Below are 12507 nucleotides of genomic sequence, written 5' to 3'. Positions count from 1 at the left end.
ATCCATGCTCAGCCTTCATAAAGTGATGCCTCACAGCTGCAGACTGATCCCAAGGTAACAGTCACAATTACTGCTCCAACCTGCTTTCATCAACTCCTGCATCTGTCAGTGGGAGTTCAGGTCCATCGGCTTCATGATTTGTGCCTGAGCAGACTTAACTCAGGGTGTGTTAACCAAAGATTTATTCACAATGGTCATTTTCATACACAGCAGAAAACCACAGCCATTATCTTTAATGCTTTTTATTATTTTTATTTGGATGTAATCTGTATGGTGTTTGACTATACAAGTGATCCCATCTTTATATGATGTTTTTTTTTTCTTCCCCTTTTGCATGCCTTCCCATGTTTAAGATGTATAGAGACATGAAGACAGCTGGGTCTTCCTTCAGAAAAAAATGAACCACAGCTCTCTTCACAACTGCTAGGGGACTGAATTAAGCAGGCTGACATTATGCTGTGGCTTAATCCCACTTGTCATCCGATTAAATGAAGCGGAACATGTGCCCCATATTAGAAGTAAAACTATAAAGGATTTGAAGACACATTATCTAAACTGTGTTACATTAAGAAAGGATAAATTGAGGTTTTTTCTTTTCTGCAGTAAGAGGAATGATTGAGTTACAAAAGTGCTGGTTTAATTGAATGAATCAGATATATTGTTTTGCATTTCCTCTCTTTCTAATGGTTTTCTCTTATTTAAACTCTAAAAGCTTCATTTTTATCATCATTACTTTGAAGCAGGAAGATTTTTCTTAAAATAAGTGGATTCGTTATTGGATTGAGGAGGTAAGTGAGACAGTTTGCAAATTGAACAAGATAAGATGACTGCAGTTCAGCAAAAGCCTGTTAATCAACTATTAATGTAAATCAGCTGTGCCGGAGGAGAGAAACCTCTAAAACCTGCAGGACAGTGGCCCTCGAGGGCCGATTTTGGGGATGCCTGCTTTAAGGTGACCAGGTTAAAATGGAGTTGTACTACATTTGTTCCAACTGGAAATTATTTGCTTAAGTGATCCGTAAGAGAAAAATAAGTAATAAAGTAAATAAAATAAAACAAATACTTAAAGCTACAATGTGTAATTTTCAGCGACATCTAACGTCCAGACTGCAGACCGCAGCAACATGAACATCTCCCCCCACCGCTTCTCCCCCCCAACAGTACGGCGAGCGTTACGGGACAAAATGTCTTCCAGGACGTCCGCATCACCTACCTTCTCAAGTGATGAGGTTTGTTTACATAGATAATTTTACAGATAGTATTTCTGTGTAGGGTATAGATTTCATGTAGACTTAAGATAATAAATATTTACTTTAAATAGTTACTTTCGAGCGTAATGGGCGATCTCGCAATCGCTAGTTTGTTGGCTCTGCGCTGCCGTAGCGCAAAGATGTCTGCCTCCATGGCTGCGAGACCCGCTCCTATGTAATTATAAATAACGAATTCTAAGGCAACGCAAATATTAAGGTTAAAAGGCTGAGCTCGTAGATGATGATAAATAACATAGTTATGTATAATATATTACATTTCTGACTGTATATCCCTGTAATTATTACACACTGTAGCTTTAACTTAAAATCACCATAGTAGTTTAAAAAAACATGAAAGCACTTTGAGCCATCACAGATAGGAGCAGTACAGTTTGTTAGCTACAGGGAATTAAATCTGAGTGATGTGCAAAGGTTTAACATTTCTGTTACTGAATGCTAAAATTGCTTCTCCAATTGGCTAATGCATCGTGAATTGATTGTGAAGATGTTTAACATCACTTAACTGTAGAGAGACCCCAAAAACTGAAGTATCTCTATTTTGGGGCATTAATTTCTCTGGTTTGTCATTTACAAAGTACTATGAAAAATATGATAAGCATTTTATTCCTTATATTGTTTTCCCACATGTGAAATATTACAAAATTAATATTACAGTTCATAAATGTGTTGCTTCTAGGGTGAACAATTATATATAGATTTTTTATCATCAGGTTGCCAAGAACGGTTATTAAAAAGCCTCCAGCTGGACCAGCTTGATGCCAAATGAGATCTGATAAAGGAAAGAGATATCTGTTTTTGGATTATTAGCTTCTCTTTATTTTACTCAACAGAAAGATTTAAGCTGGTTTTCTGCCAGCTAAAACCCTACGTAATCTAGCTGCAACAACGCCAGTTATATGAGTTTTTCTCAGACTGATAGGAACTAAACGTTTACATTTTGAATGAAGGCATTATTTGACTTTTTTACCAATGTTGTGCTGCATTAGCCTGCATGGCAAATCAGTAATGGACCACGGTGAGCTGCCTCACTCTCAACCATAGACATAAGAGTAGACCCCAATATTAGCTATCGCTGCGCAGAAAGTTCGGGCGCCATCTTGGGGATGTCGATCTGCTACCCTAAACTGTTGGTTAAACAGAACAGAAGAAGAATGCCTCAGCATTCTAGTAAGAATTAAGTTTTATATACCTAGAAATGTTTACACATTTTAAGTGGCCATTTTTTTATTTATCAGCTTGACTTAATATATATTAATGATATATGGCATACATTTCTTTATCGTCAAAATAATACAAATGCTGACCAGTAAAAATAGGAATATGGGGATCAGAAATTAATTTCTAGAAATCCAGCATGTTTATTCTAAATGTGAAGAATGTCATTTTGTTTGAAATGGTCATTTAGACAGGGAAATATTTTTTTTTCAGATATCAAAAATAAATATTTTGTAAACCTACATCGATATGGCTTGCCGAAGCCTGTTGTGACCAAGATGACACAACGGGTTGATTTCCTGAATGGTAGTGGGTCAGTATATATCTATTTAGGAAAAATCACCTGACAGCAGGTGAAGGTGAAGGATAAAAAACATTTTTTCTAGCAGATAGAACCTGTGCATCATCTCATGGGGTTCCTCCTCATGTTGATTCTGTCTACCATTACACAATAAATACTAACTGGCTATTTGCACCTGCTTCGGATGTTTTCATCCCAATAAATGGCTATTATTAGAGTTTATCAAACCTACAGATTGTGCCTCAGTAGATTGTTAACACCGAGTGAACCCTAATCCTAACCCTAAGGTAATTTCTTTTTCCCTGCGGATTTAATTAATCTATTTGTGAAATCTAAAAAAAAAATCAGCAGTTCTTCATGTATAATTATCTGCATCTCATATTAAATAAACCAAAAACAAATCTCATATTCTGTCAACTGTTTTGAAGAATCCTCTTCCTATAAATATTAAATTTTCTCTGAAAAAATTCATCATTCTTTAATAAGGTCCTCATCGAACGGACATGCAATGTTTATTTTTAAAACCTTATGTATTTTAATGGACCTAATGAATAAATTTTTATTATTTTTAATGCACTAAACTACATCAGAAATCTCACTGAATCAGGAAATAAAACAGTGTGATTGATGAAACCAAACACTCCGAGTTTACTGAACAAAACCTGCTGCTGACCGGGTTAGCTCTGTGGAGAACGTTACCATGGTGACTGAAACAAAGATTAAATAAACACTTTGTGAAACTCAGTTTCCCATTTTTCAGGTTTAGAAAAGTTAGAGTTTTCTGTAAACCTACTTCTTAAAATGGACCTCAGGTGTGCTCAAATCCAGTCCTCAAAAACTACTATCCTGCAACTTTTTGATGCACTCCATTTTTAACACACCCAAATCAAATGATGGCTCGTTATCATGCCTTTGCTGAGCTAAATGAGGGTATTGAGCCTTTAGATTCAGGTTTGTTACATCTAAAATTTACAGGGTAGCTCTTGGGGACTGGACTCTAGCACCCGTTTTAGAGACTAACAGAAGGATTTTTAAGTCTATTCTCTGAGCTACAGGGAGTCAGTGTAAGGACATCAACTATGCTTATGTGCTCTACTTTCTTAGTTCTAGTTAGAACATGCCATCTCAAGGCACTTTACAGTTCACCAGATCATACTTCATACATCTTAAGATAAATGCATGAACAGGTTTTTCTAGATACTGCTTGGACTTTAGTCCTTTGATCCTAGAAATCTTCAGGTGATAAAAAGCTGACTTAGTAAATGTCTTTATCTGCCTCTGAAGGTTCAGGTCCATCTTGTCCATCCTGATACCAAGATTTTAGCCATAATCAGTTGTTTCTAGGTGTAGTAGCTGAAATTGTGGGCTAAACTCTGGATTTCTCCTTCTCCTTTGGTCCAAAAATTATTACATGAGTTTTGTTTTTATTCAGTTGGAGGAAAATATGGCACATTTACGTGTTGATCTGTTCTATGCATCTAGCCAAAACTGTTTTTCGTCTGCATAGTTATGGTAACTGATCTTGTTGTTACTATAATCTGAATCAAGGGGAGGATGTAGATATTAAATAGGAGGGGTCCCAGAATGGAGCCTTGAGGATGCACTGATTTTAAGTTCCCTAATGAAACATAGCAGTCCCGGTCCTTCAAGTAGGATTCAAACCAGTCCAGTGCAATACCAGAAAGGCTGATCCAGTTTTCCAAACAACTTAAAAAAATCAAGTGGTCAACAGTATCAAATGCTAAACTGTGGTCCAACAATATCAGCACTGAGGTTCTTCCAGAGTTTAAATTTGTATGTTTGTCACTGAACATCTTAATCAGGGCAGTCTCAGTACAATAAGGGAAAGTTGTGTTTCTGCTTTATATTTTCTTCTTCATATTGCTGTTGGATGAAAAATTGCTCATTTGGTTTGTGTTACTTGAAACAAATTCGTAGAAGCGGGACTAGTTTCCTGAAATCTACACCAGCTTTTTCAACAATAATAACACTTTTACAGTGTTTTGGGATCTTTGTGTTGCAACGTGAGGATTAAACAGTTGGATAAGGTCACAACTGAGACCCATTTTCATCTCAGAGTTCATTCAAAGAGAAGTTTATTGCATCTATGTTTCTTCATTGGAAATACAGCTGAAGCTGTAGGTCCATCAAAGTGTCTGTATTAAGGTTGCAAATCAGCAAGTGCAGCCTCCACATGACACATTAAGCAGGAGATTAACAGAACGCCACCAGCTGTACTGAAAAGCTGCATCCTGTGGGGAATTGATCAGCGATTTGTCACTAAAAGGCACGTCTCCAGGCCCCATTAAGGGTAAACTCATCTCTCACTTTATTGGAATGGATAAATCAGCTACAGAGTCCCAGAGCAGCTTCTCGCTGTGCAAACAGATTCACAGCTTATATTATTATGTCCTAGCATCGTGTTTCACTTCCTTTACCATGTCTTTACTTTGTCACATCAGGTATTTTTACATTTATGAGCCAGCTTTGCTCTTGTCACATGTTCCTGCTGGCGTAGGTGTTGCTATTTAGGAGAACGGAGGCATTTAAACTGCCCCGGGTGAATATCTGGAACTGCAAATGACAAAACGATAACCTTTCCAGCACTTAATTATGCAGCTGTAACACTGCCCAACTAATAGCGTTTGCACACTCATGATGGATGTGGGTCATGATCTTTATGTGCTGACGTACTAATATTTAAAGATCACATCTTCTACTGCAAATAAATGTCCCTTTCTGGGAAGACATAAGCCATAACAAACCCTCCAAATGTCTGCTGTTTTAGGCCAAAACATCTGCTTTAATGACATTTTTATGATTGCTAATGGTGCTAAGTAACTGAAAGACCATATGGCTGGCAAAGTCATAACTCTTGTAAATAGGAGGGGGCCATAAAAACTTTACATCTCGTGGGAGAAGAGGAAGTTTTGGTGATATTGATTTGATGAAAAGTACAACAAAAGTAAGATAGATCTCCATAAAACTTTATTACTTTTCAAGTTTGTTACAAAAAACTTCACACCATGCATTTTTTTTTTCCAAATGCTGTCACTTTACAACCAAAAAACTTGTGACTTGACATAATAAAGTGCTTCACTGTAAAACAGGAAGAGCTTCAGACGTGCTTTTTAAATATTTTTCTAAAAAGCAAAAGAACACCTGATTGACCTGATCAGATTGTGCGTATCTGTTCAACTTTTACTGCTACGCCTAAATAAAATTCAGTGAAACCGTTTAACATTCAGGTGTCACCCAGTAAGTAAACAGACATACTTTATGAAGACTTCAGGAGGTTGTTAGAGAGCAGAGAGCATCACAAAGACAAAAGAACACAGCAGAAAGGTCAGAGATAAAGCTGGCTTATCAGAGGATATCAAAGGTTCAACATCCTACCAAACACTTCAGTTTTTAACTGGAAATTTTAACAGGAAAGTTAAACTGACAGGCCGGAGAAAGAGAGCATTAGCTCTGGAGGAGTAGCTGCAGAGATCCTTAGCTAATGTAGGAGACCGTATACAAGGTCAACTAGTTGTCCTACTCCTCACAAATATCTCCTTTATGGAACATTGGCAAAAATAAAGGTGCTGCTGCAGAACGCCTGAAGGGAGACCTGTTTACAGTTTGCCAGAACCAAGGGACAAAGCAAACATATGAAAGAGGCTTTTCTGATTAAATAGCATCAAAGTTAAACAGAACACAAATTGACACTTTATTGATAAAAAAGGTAAAAAAAAAAACATGAAATACCTTGCACTGGTCTTTAACCTCCCTGACAAATAGGTTGGGAAACATTTTGAGAAGAATTTAGAGTTTTGCAAGACATTTTGTGTTATTTTTTTCAGCAAATTTGATATTTCATAATAAGAGTAAGGCCAAGAAGGAATTGAATAAATGTACAAATTACTACAAAAAAATCTTAATAAAATAAAGCAAAGTCTAACAGATGAAAAGGTAAGTAAAAGCACTCATTTCTCAGAATCTGTGGCCGCCAGCCTCAACAGCAGGAAGTCGCTCTGGCTTCCAGTCGGTAAAGCGGATGGTATTTGATGACCTTCCCGCTTGGAGGCTTCCTGACTGAACGCTATGAGGAGCAACATGTTCAGATCAAATAACAGAGATAATGTGTGGACTCAGACTAGATTTATTCCTGATACACTGCAAAAATGATCTAGAAATAAGTAAAACATTTCTTAAAGCAAGTGTATTTACCCTTAATTTTAGTGGGTAAATGTGATGATTTGCCAATGGAATGAGTATTTTTACTCTTAAAATAAGATAATTAGATAATATGCACTTGTAACAAGACAATGCAGTTGCTTTTTCTTATTTTAGATGTAAATTGTCTTGTTCCATTGGCAAAATGTCTCACTTACTAATTGAAGAACAAATGTACTTAGTTTAAGAAAAAATTACTTATTTAGATTTCTGTTTTTTTGCAGTGTATATGTTGTGTTTATATTCACTCTACTGAATTTAATAGAAATACCAAGTCACCCTGGCTTCATTTGTTAAACAAAATCAGAACATGTATTGTAATCACTGGAAAAGAGGGAGATGTTCACTCTAAATGGTGAAAAAGCTAAATGCCTGCTTTACATTTTCGTGGTACTGAGACCATTTGATGAATCCTGCTAATATATAGCTGCTGAAAACAGAAATAAACCCTTAAATGAGTGTCTTTTACTGCTGTTGTTAATCCCACCACGCTCTGCAGAATTTCATACAAGCTAATCAACACATGCCATAAAATGATGCCTTCTGTGTTCATGCACGGATGTTCTGATGTGATGTGATTCTGAGCACCTATATTTTTATTTTGTGACGTCATGTTTATAAATTTGAGCAATTGTTTAAGCTGGCAATTAGGTTAATAGGGCAGGTTCATTGAGCTAATCTCAAACGAACCAGAATATCTGCATCTGTTTAAAGGTATAGTGAAGGATTTCCACCAGTTTTTGAAAAGAGCCGCCCTCTCCACAGCTGTGTCAAGCATGCAATAGCCCATTTCTCCTTGTGCATGCTAAGTTTAAAAGTCGCTGTTTGCATCACCACCGGTGAGTGAAAATAGGGACGAGCCTGTAGGACTGCCTTATGTAAACATATCAGCAGAATTATTGACAATTAAGAGGACGACTTATTTTGATGATCCACCCAGAATAAGAACCACCTCCACTATACCTTTAATGCTCACACCCTGGCAGGAAGAGTTGAAGCAAAACCTTTGGAATGAAACAAACTGAGGCAGCACTAGACACCACAGATTAAGAAAAAATATTTCTTAATTTCAGATCAAGAAGAAGGGAAAACAGAAACCTGCTGTGTGGCAGGGTTTGTAGAAGAATGGTGGAATTTTTTCCATCTTCCAGTCATTCCTAATATGGAGGCAACTCTGTCTCTGTTGGCATGAAGTGTTCAAACTGTATATTTAAGCATAATTCCTTTTGTTCTACAATAAATTATACATTGTTGGCTTGCTTATGTTAAAATGCTCCATCAGAAACTTGCAAATTAAAATTCTGTTGTTTGTTTTTATTTTATTTTGACACTAGATTAGGGCTGAAACAATTAATCGGATTAATCGATTATTGAAATATACAACAACTAATTTAGTAATAGATTAATCACTAACTTGAGTATAGAGACTGTAAAACATACTTTTAGCTGACAGAGCAGCCCACTTAGAGCAGTAATTATATCAAAATTGTAGAAACCTACCGGTATTTAAAGATTTTGCATTTAAGTTAAAAAAAATATTTTTCTTCTACCAAAAAAATATATATTTTTGTTTCACCTGATTTAATTTCTTAAAGATTCTTCATTAAGCTTTGGATATTAATTGATTAATCTAAAAAAATAATCAACAGATTAATTGATTTGCAAAATAATCTTTAGTTGCAGGATGTATTTTAAAATTTTAAAAAGATTCTGTGCAACAAAAGAGTTTCCCTAGAGCTGTTACCAAGGATGAGAGCAGTGGTCTAAAATAAACAGGGCTTGTGTTTACTTACATGCTGTTTTTTGTCATTATTATGCTTTTGTTAAACTGTCCAATAGGATATGTTCTCAGACCCCAGGCAGCTGTGGTTGTGGTTGTAAATCCCTGCAATTTCATAAGACTACGACAATTACAATTCACCAGATAAGATTATAAGAACAATAAAAATAAGAAGTTAGACATCAGAGTTATGATTTACTCTTTAGCAACCACTGTTAAGAAAGAAATCTGAAAAAAAAAAAAAAAAAACTAAAATCATTACAGTTCCAGAATGTCACTTTATTGTGATCCGGCTGTTTTTTTTTTTTATTTGCTTTGATAAAATGTTTGAATTTTCAGGCTCTGTGGGATTTATTACCGTGACATTATCTTCTTTCAACAAACAGACCAACTTTACTGCTTTGACAATCAAAAATCTTCCTCCCTTCTGTAAATACAACTGCAGGGTCAGTGGATTTTTTTGCATATTTGTGAATATGCTGAGCATGTTGGATGAAAGGACGCCTGTTTTCCTTTTTTAAGTTACAGGGCTTTGTTTTAAGACTCAAGGCTGCTTCCTCCTCTGCGATCTAACCCCTCGAGTGTAGCAAAGATCCCAACTCCAAGCAGAACGCACCCAGCACAGCTCAGCACTCCTAACTAGAGTTAGAGGTCACTCAGAGACCTGATCACAGCGAGACAAAGACAGACAGCAGGATCAAAGGCATCCAGATCGAAGACAAATATCCAGGCAGACACCGTTTGAAAGAAACATGAGGCAGAGGGAACTTGAGTCAACCACTTTCTGAACTTTAATGGGAAAAAAAAGCTCTGTGTGTATTCGAATCATGTCATGCTGTAGCATATTTGACACTTCAAAGCCATCGCAACAGCATTTTGTTATAGCCTACCACAAGTGTAGCAGATGCTTTATGTCACTGTAGTGATATAAATCGTTATAGAAGTGCTAAGAGTCAATTTCTGCTGGGTTTTATATTTATTCTATTTTTTATGGAAAAGCAGAATGACAGATTAACAGTTTGGTCAACTCCTGCCTGAGAAAAACCCTATCAAATTGAAAAGGCTTTAAACCACAACATGACATATTGTTTTTAATCAGCAAAACCTTCCAAACAGATTGGAGACCAGACTTCAGACTCAATGTGGAGCCAATTTTGTTCTCAGCATGAGCTCATGCAGAGACAGGAGGCTGAGACGAAACAAGGGAAAACGGTTGAACAAGGAATCAGCACTAATAACAATTTAAAGGGAACAAAAGCAACCTTTGATTTGGTTGTGATTTCAGTCTGACTCCATCAGCTCAAACTTTGTCTCAGATGTGGTCGCTCTCTGGGCTGAGGCTTAGCTTAACTTGTTGCTGCAGTTACTGCTTCAAACCTTGTGATGTGTATCTGAAGACTGAAATCTTTGCCAATTCATTTTTATAAAATATCTTAAATTCAGTTATACTGGATGGATAGAGGCTGTGACCGTAACACTTTATGTGTTGGCAGAGGATCCTAATTTTTTAGTTTTGGGTCATTTGAAGAAAACATACAGTATATACACTGCCTGGCCAAAAAACAAAGTTGCCACCAAAAAAAAGATAATTCACTCTAATACTTTGTTGGACCGCCTGTAGCTTTGATTACGGCACGCATTCGCTGTGGCATTGTTTGGATAAGCTTCTGCAATGTCAAAAGATTTATTTCCATCCAGTGTTGCATTAATTCTTCACCAAGATCTTGCATTGATGATGGTAGAGTCTGACCACTTCACAAAGCCCTCTCTAGTACATCCACAAGATTCTCAATGGGGTTGAGGTCTGGACTAAGTGGTGGCCAATCCATGTGTGAAAATGATGTGTCATGCTCCCTGAACCAGTCTTTCACAATTTGAGCCTGATGAATCCTGGCATTGTCATCTTGGAATATGCCTGTGCCATCAGGGAAGAAAAAGTCCATTGATGGAATAACCTGGTCATTCAGTATATTCAGGTAGTCAGTTGACCTCATTCTTTGAGCACATACTGTTGCTGAACCTAGACCTGACCAACTGCAGCAACCCCAGATCATAACACCGCCCCCACAGGCTTGTACAGTAGGCACTAGGCATGGTGGGTGCATCCCTTCACCTTCCCTTTCTTCTTACCCTGATTCGCCCATCACTCTGGAACAGGGTAAATCTGGACTCATTAGACCACATGACCTTCTTCCATTGCTCCACAGTCCAATCTTTATGCTCCCTAGCAAATTGAAGCCTTTTTTTCCGGTTAGCCTCACTGATTAGTGGTTTTCTTACGGCTACACAGCTGTTCAGTCCCAACCCTTGAGTTCCCTTCGCATTGTGCGTGTGGAAATGCTCTTACTTTCAGTATTAAACATAGCCCTGAGTTCTACTGTTGTTTTTCTTTGATTTGATCTCACCACACATTTAAGGGATCGCCGATCGAGATCATTCAGGATTTTTTTTCCGGCCACATTTCATCATTGAAGATGATTGGTCCCCACTATCCTTCCAGTTTTTCATAATGTGTTGGACAGTTCTTAACCCAATTTTAGTAGTTTCTGCAATCTCTTTAGATGTTTTCTCTGCTTGATGCATCCCAATGATTTGACCCTTCTCAAACAGACTAACATCTTTTCCACGACCACGGGATGTGTCTTTCCACATGGTTGTTCAGGGAAATGAAAAGCAAGTCATTGCACAAGTTGGGGTTAAATAACTTGTTGCCAGCTGAAACATAATCGCCCATGCAGTAATTATCCAATAGGAGGCTCGTACCTATTTGCTTAGTTGAATCCAGGTGGCGACTTTTTTTTTGGCCAGGCAGTGTATAAACATATTACTAACAAAACCCTTCCAGTGTAGCTCTGGCTTTATTATAAGGGTTTTTCTCCAGATGGAAGATAGAAATTAAATTGTTTTTTGTACTTTTTACCGGCTGCTCAGTAGGGCAGTGGGTAGCACTGCTGCTGCATTCAGCAAAAAGGTTACAGGTTCGATTCCCAGCATGGAGAATCATGGAGCATGGAGAGCACTTCCCTGCATGGAGTTTGCATGTTCTCCCTAGCAATGCCATGTGTGGGTTCTCTCCAGGTACTCCAGCTTCCTCCCACAGTAAAAAAAAGACTGCTAGATTAACTGGCTTTTATAAATTCTCCTTAGGTGTGAATGTTGTTTGTCTCTGTGTTGCCCTGCGATGGACTGGTGACCTGTCCAAGGTGTACCCCACCTGTAGACTGCTGGGGATAGCAGCCCCCTGGCTGGGATTAAGTCTGACAGAAAATGGATGGATGGATGTTTTTTCTACCTTGTAAATAGTTTGGATCCAGAATTAACCATGAATCAAATGCACTCGATCCCATCAACCAGCCTCTTTGGACAGAATGATAGCTTTCTCAGAGTGAAATGCAGTGTTATTTCTCATGCAGGACAGGAGGTACAGTTTAGATCTTATCTGACTAAATACATAAAAGACAGTCAGATAAGATCTGCAAATTCTAGATCTTAGATTGAATGCTACCTAATGAAATGTTCAATAACATTTATAGAGCTTTAACTCTGACCTATCTGATGATCCCCTCTTCATTGTTCCCTTTGTTCTCCAACAAAACCTGAGAAATTTACTGAACAGATACAGTGTTTACTTAGAGAATAAACTACAGTGGGATTTTGTTCTTGGTTGCACAGGATTTTATCTGGGGCATCAGAATAAAGGGGGCTGAATAGTAAAGCGTATC

This window comes from Cyprinodon tularosa, unplaced genomic scaffold (assembly GCF_016077235.1).
Source record: "Cyprinodon tularosa strain WSP-4 unplaced genomic scaffold, ASM1607723v1 ctg30, whole genome shotgun sequence".
NCBI classification, from domain to species: domain Eukaryota; kingdom Metazoa; phylum Chordata; class Actinopteri; order Cyprinodontiformes; family Cyprinodontidae; genus Cyprinodon; species Cyprinodon tularosa.
The sequence above is the reverse complement of the archived record's forward strand: the minus strand, read 5'-3'. Positions refer to the sequence as shown.